The sequence below is a fragment of the Scylla paramamosain genome, chromosome 24 (genome assembly GCF_035594125.1).
Source record: "Scylla paramamosain isolate STU-SP2022 chromosome 24, ASM3559412v1, whole genome shotgun sequence".
Classification (NCBI taxonomy): Eukaryota; Metazoa; Arthropoda; class Malacostraca; order Decapoda; family Portunidae; genus Scylla; species Scylla paramamosain.
The window spans coordinates 4973291-4980000 of NC_087174.1; positions in this window are offsets into that span (position 1 = coordinate 4973291).

Genomic DNA, 6710 nt, shown 5'->3' on the forward strand with positions numbered 1-6710 from the left:
TGGGGTGGCGTGAGAATAGGTTTCAATTACCCATAGTTGATTTAAATGTCTCCCCAAACTCCCACCTACACTCACGCTAATTATAATGTTGCTGTTTTGACTAATACTCTCCCTTCCTCTGCTTTTGCTAATTGCATGCACCCGCCCTTTCTTTTCCTGTTGATTTGACACACACACACACACACACACACACACACACACACACACACACACACACACACACACACACACACACACACACACACACACACACACACACACACCTTTTACCTCCATCAATTAGTAAGGTCATGTTTTTATTTATTTTTATTTTCTTTGCTTCTTCTTCTCCCCATTCTTTCATTCACTCATTCGTATCAACTTGTCACGTCTTTTATTTTTTAGTTTTTCATTTCCAGTTCTTCTCTTCTTCATTCTTCAATCCATATTAGACAGCCTAGTTGGGACCAAAAGGTGCGTTGCTGTTTGTTTTCCTTTGTGTTCTTTTGTGTGTCATCTCATCCTTATCTCTTTATTTGTTTAGTTATTCATTTCTTTATCTTTCTCAGTTATTCAGTTATTCGTGTTTTTTTCTTTCTTCCATGTCTAATATCATTCCTCCATTAATTCACATCGCATTTTCACCTCTGTCGCATCTCCCTTCATGTACTTCGTTATTATACTCTCTCTCACCCCTATCGTCACAACACACCTTTAATATTTCATCCCTTCTCTTCATTCCTTCATTCTCTCGTTTGTACAAATTCTCATTCATTCACGTTTTTATACTTTCATTCCTTCGTTCTTTCATTTCTATCATCTCTTTAGTTTCATCTCTTTTAAACTCTTTACTCCTTCACCCATCATGTCTTTACCTCTTAAACTCTGTCACCCCAGCACTTCTTCACCCCTGCATCCTCTCCCTCTCTCACCCTTTCACCCCTCGCTCTTTCACCCCTTCACTTTTAGATTCCATAATGAATTAAATTCTTTTATATTCTCCTGCTGGTAATAAATTGTTCTTTTTTATATGCTCTCTCTCTCTCTCTCTCTCTCTCTCTCTCTCTCTCTCTCTCTCTCTCTCTCTCTCTCTCTCTCTCTCTCTCTCTCTCTCTCTATAGTACAATTTAGGGAGCGGACTCTCTAATCGCATCTAAAATGTAATATGATTGTAAAATTTTACTTTTAAATTATCTCTCTCTCTCTCTCTCTCTCTCTCTCTCTCTCTCTCTCTCTCTCTCTCTCTCTCTCTCTCTCTCTCTCTCTCTCTCTCTCTCTCTCTCTATATATATGTATATATATCTGCCTTTTATCTCTGTTTTCCTGTTTGCCTGTCTGTTTGTCTGTCTGTCTGCCTGTGTCTTTCCCCTGCCACCTCTCTTTTTCCTCATTTAAGACGTTGATTTTTTCCTGTTTTTTTTTTCTCTCTCTCTATATAAGAAAATTCAAATATACTAAGGTCAACTACCCAGGCCAATTTTTATACATAGCCTGAGTACCTGTAGACACGCCTCCATCTCAATACAAATATGAACACACACGAAGAAACGAAAAAAAAAAAAAAATTCACACTCACAGGTATAAAAGATTTACTAAAGTCACCCCACCAAAAAGAAAACAAAAAAGCATAAAACATGTATAAAAAATACATATCAGTGAAAAAATGCTTTTTAGTATCATTTTCTTTTGTGAAATATAGTTACACAGCACATTTTTTCAGTAAGAAACATCCCAGTTAACAGATGAAAATTTTAAATGAAAATTTTCTAACTTCTAACACACACACACACACACACACACACACACACACACACACACACACACACACACACACACACACACAAATGCAATAAAATTTTTTCCTCTGAGATTACAAGTGAATAAATCATGAAAAGCAGAATATTAATATAAAAAGTATATATCTTTCAGAAGTGTGTTTTTAATTGTCTTATTTAAAAAAAAATCCTAAGAAGTCAAAAGAATATTTTAAATATGCGCAGTGATTTTTCTTAAGTAAGAGGCATATACTAATTTATCAGGTGAAAATTTTTTATTTTAAATTTTTTATTTTTTTCAAAAGGAACTAAAAAAAAAAAAAAAAATGCGATTAAAAACTTTCCTATAAGATTACATATTAATGCACCTTGAAAAGCAGGAAAAGAACATTGATATAAAACGTATATATCAATGAGAAAAGTGTGTTTTTACTGTCTTAAGTTTTTTGAAAAAGTAAAATATGGTGACACACTGCTCCTAAGAAGTCAAAGAATGTTTTACACATGTACAATGGTTCTTTCTTCAGAAAGAAACATATCGCAATTATCACATGAAAAATTTCTAAACGATTTTTTTGAAACTTTTAACAAAGGTCCGTATTTGTTAAAAAAAAAAAAAATCGATTAAAAATTTTCCTCTAAGCTTACAGAAGAATAAACCATGAAAAGCAGGAGAAGAAATATTCATACAAAAAGTATATATCTATGAAAAAAAGTGTTTTTAATATCTTACGTCTTTTTTTTAATCGAATTATGCGCTCATTCAACAAAAACGCAGCGCTGAGTCGCGGGCGCTGTAAGCAAATGAAAAATCCACTGCGGAATCAATAGGCAGTGGTGAGTGGCTCGGCACAGGCTGAGGCGTGAAGGACAAGCAGGGTGTGTGTGTGTGTGTGTGTGTGTGTGTGTGTGTGTGTGTGTGTGTGTGTGTGTGTGTGTGTGTGTGTGTGTGTGTGTGTGAGAGAAAGAGCGGAGGCGTGCGTTGGAGGAATAAGTCAATGTGAAGAGAAATGGGATAAAGGGAAGAGGTGAAGGAGAGAGTGTACGAGATTACTTGAGGAAGAAAGGTACGAGAGAGAGAGAGAGAGAGAGAGAGAGAGAGAGAGAGAGAGAGAGAGAGAGAGAGAGAGAGAGAGAGAGAGAGAGAGAGAGAGAGAGAGAGAGAGAGAGAGAGAGAGAGAGAGATACCCCCACCCCCTACCCACTCAACCACACACACACACACACACACACACACACACACACACACACACACACACACACACACACACACACACACACGTAGAAGCCTATTAAGTTGAGTGGGGTAGAATTGTATCTATGGAGCAGGACAAATTAACTCCAGATTACGCCTTTCATTATTAGGGCTTAGGATGGTAAATAGACTGCTACGAGGGTCGACCAGAGGGGTGGGGGAAGTGAGGAGGAACTGTGGAAGACAATGATCAGGAGAGGAGGAGGAGGAGGAGGAGGAGGAGGAGGAGAACTGTGGAAGACAATGATCAGGAGGAGAAGGACGGGGAGGAGGAGGAGGAGCAGGAGGGAAAAACTGATGTCAGGTAGGGAAGTTAAAATACATGATGAAAGAATTGGAGAGAGGAAAGAGATAATTGCGGCTGCTCCATTCCTCCTCCTCCTCCTTCTCCTCCTCCTCCTCCTCCCTCCTCCTCCTCCTCCTCCTCCTCTTTCTCCTCCTCCTCCTCCTCCTCCTCCCCATTACCCAGCCTTCCCATGTGCAGGTGCAGGAGGAAGAAAAGTAATGAGGTTGAGAAAATTCTCCATCAAATTTTTCTATACGTCTCATTTTTTATTGGTATATATGTGTGTGTGTGTGTGTGTGTGTGTGTGTGTGTGTGTGTGTGTGTGTCACCACCTAAACGCCTTTACATGCAGGGACTTCATATTTACGTAAGAGGACAAATAGGGGAGGGTATTCCTGGTACTACTCATACTTCACCCAGTCAATCACACTGAAAAGAATGGTATTGCTTCCTGTATGAAAGCTTGCTGATTGCCTCACTCCTGTTGTTATGGTACTCACTGGCCCGCGCTTTTACTATTACATGTTCACCCGTCAGTCCTGTGAACTCGTGTCTTTTGTTTGTCTGTTGTTGAGTTTAGTTGATTTGTGTACGTGTATATCTTGTGTTTTTTTTTATCGGTGTTTGTTTTGTTTTTTTCTGTGATTATTCTGTCGTCTAGTTTATCATTTTTTCTCTCCTTTCTTTTCTGTTTTGTTATTGTAATGTTGTGTCTTTTTTTGTGTCTGTTTTTTAGCATGTTCTTAGTATATTTTTCCTTTCTTTTCCTTCCTGCCCAGTTACATTGTCTGTCTGCCGTTTTTTTTATTTTTCTGTCTTGTTTTCTATTGTTTTGTCTGATTTTGTATTATCTTGCCTATTATCTAGTTGGCTTTATCCTTCCCGTCTCGTTATCCTGTCTTATCTGTTGTCTTGTATCTTTTCTTGTCCTGTCTCGTTTTCTGATGTCTTCTCTGTGTCTGTTCTGTTCTCTTCTTTACTCTCTTGTCTTATCTTTATTTTCTGTCTTGTGTGTTGTCTTCTTATCGTTTTCTGTGTTGCGTTTCTTAACGGAGAATATTTACAGTTCTGCAGGGGATGCAATCTGAATGCAGCATTTGAAACAAGTGCAGCTTACCAGAGAGAGAGAGAGAGAGAGAGAGAGAGAGAGAGAGAGAGAGAGAGAGAGAGAGAGAGAGAGAGATTACTTCGTAGGCGGTACTGGGAAGTGATTAACGAAATATACCGACTTCCATGTAAATCTTGTCCGTGCAGTTCCCGAGGCGCCTCAACGCTCCCCTCCCGGAAGAGTAGAAGGAGGACGAGCAGGAGGAGGAGGAAGAGGAGGAGGAGGAGGAGGATGTAGGCAGTCTTACGCAGAGTTGGTGAGGTCTGACTGAACTTGCACTCGCACACACACACACACACACACACACAGCACCTGGACGTTCACAGTTCCTCGTTATTACACATCTATTCCGATGCGAAAGAATGACATGAAGTGCTAAGAATATAATCACCACTCCCCTCCCCGGCATGAAAAATGTGCTCGGAACAGGGAAAAATGTAGAATAGCAGATTTTCTTCCACTCGCTGCAAAGATCATGCTCTTGGTCACCTCCCTCCCTTCCTGCCATGAGATAAAACGCCCAGCTTAGGTTTGAAAGTAGTGAAAGTAAGCTTCAGTGAGGCGACGTGATGAGTAAAGCTTTTTGTAATCTTGGAAATCTTGGCAGCTTTGTTTATTCAAGTGACAGGAAAGTCAGTGTTCGTCCTGGTTATTTGCTTAAAAAAATGTGTTTCTATTTTTTTTTATGTCCATCGCTAATCTGGTTTGAATAGTTAAGCACGTTATTAGTTGAATACATTTCTTTTACATAATTCCTTTTTCTATTCATATTTCCTTCCTCAGCATGTACTATTTTGTGTTGAGATCAAGGCGAGACGATCAGGGAGGGTTTTGGCATAAATCCGTGTCACATATTTTACACGCGACAACTTTGTATCAAGTGTTTGTCCGGCCGAAACACAGGCCTATGCTGCGTGTGGGATGTGGAAAAGAGGGAGAGAAAACATTCTCCTGCTGCGAGCGTCGTGTGGAGGAGCGGCGGCCGGGGCAGGGAGGCGACCAGGGCGTCCTTTGAATGGCGGGACAGCCGTCACTTAACTGTCTTTGTTTTGACATCTGTGAGAATATTCATTTGGGTTTATTTCAGATTGCCGTGGTGGTGCAGCTCGCCTCCTACAGCGCGGCTCCCACACTACCCCCCACACAGTGCCTCCCACACCCCGCCTCCCACACCCTGTCCACCACACCCCTCCCACACCTCGCCTCCCACATTCCTTCCTCCACATCCTGCTCCCTACATCCCACCCCCTACAACCCGCCTCCCACACCCCACCCCCACAGAAACCCCCCAGCAGCCCGCCACAGCCCCGCCACGGCTGCTACCACCCTGCCAAGTGCCGCCGCCGCTAGTCTTGATGAATCACTTCTCGGTTTAAAACTCACTCTATTTACTAATGTAACTCAATTGAATATCATATAATTAATTTACTGAATTTCCATATTTTGTCGGTAAATGGACAAAAAGGGTTTACAGTTGGTCCTGGTCGCTCCGCCCCGTCCCAATCCAGCCCCGTCACGCTCCCCCCAGCCCCATCTCGCCCCGCCCAGTCCCCACACAGCAGCTGCATGTAACCCTGCACAGCCCACAGCGGCCAAGGTGTTCACATCCTTAATAAACTCGAGAGGGCACGATGCTCGCTTCAGAAAGTATATCACAGCAGCAACAGCAGCAGCAATAGCAGCAGCGGCAGCGGCGGCGACGGCAACGGCGACGGTGACGTGTGTCTAATGGATAGGATAGGAAGGTTTGTGTTGGAACTGTTGCTATGACGATCTGAGAGCCTCTGTTGTAAGCAGGAGCCACAGGGGAACAAACACTTGGCACACAGCGTTGTATGGCTCGCGTCAGGCCTAGTGGTGCTCGTTAACTCATTTTTTTCCATCGTATCGCGGCGCTGTAAGAGGAACGCGGTAACAAACTCCACCTCAGCACAGACACTACAGTAACTTGATACTGCGTCAGCCTTTGTCGAGAGTAAAAAGCTGAACGCTGGACTAGTGTGCGGAGGAGGTGAGATTCCAAGTAAATCAGCGTCCCAGAAAGTGAAGATGCGCCGCTGGGACTCCAAATCTGATGCTCCTTTTTCCATTCCTCGTCTCATTTAATTTCTCTTGACATTGTAATTTTTTTTCCGGAGCATTTCGACATTTTTAAGAGTTTCTTTTCATGCATTGACAACTAGCGTGAATGAATTGACGTTAATTATGTAAATTTCTGGACCTTGAGTGGAGTTCCCTTTTTTTCCTTTTAGCGTCATCGCCCGTCGCGTGTCCTCCATCTGTGATGTTCTGAAGGCGGCGGACGCT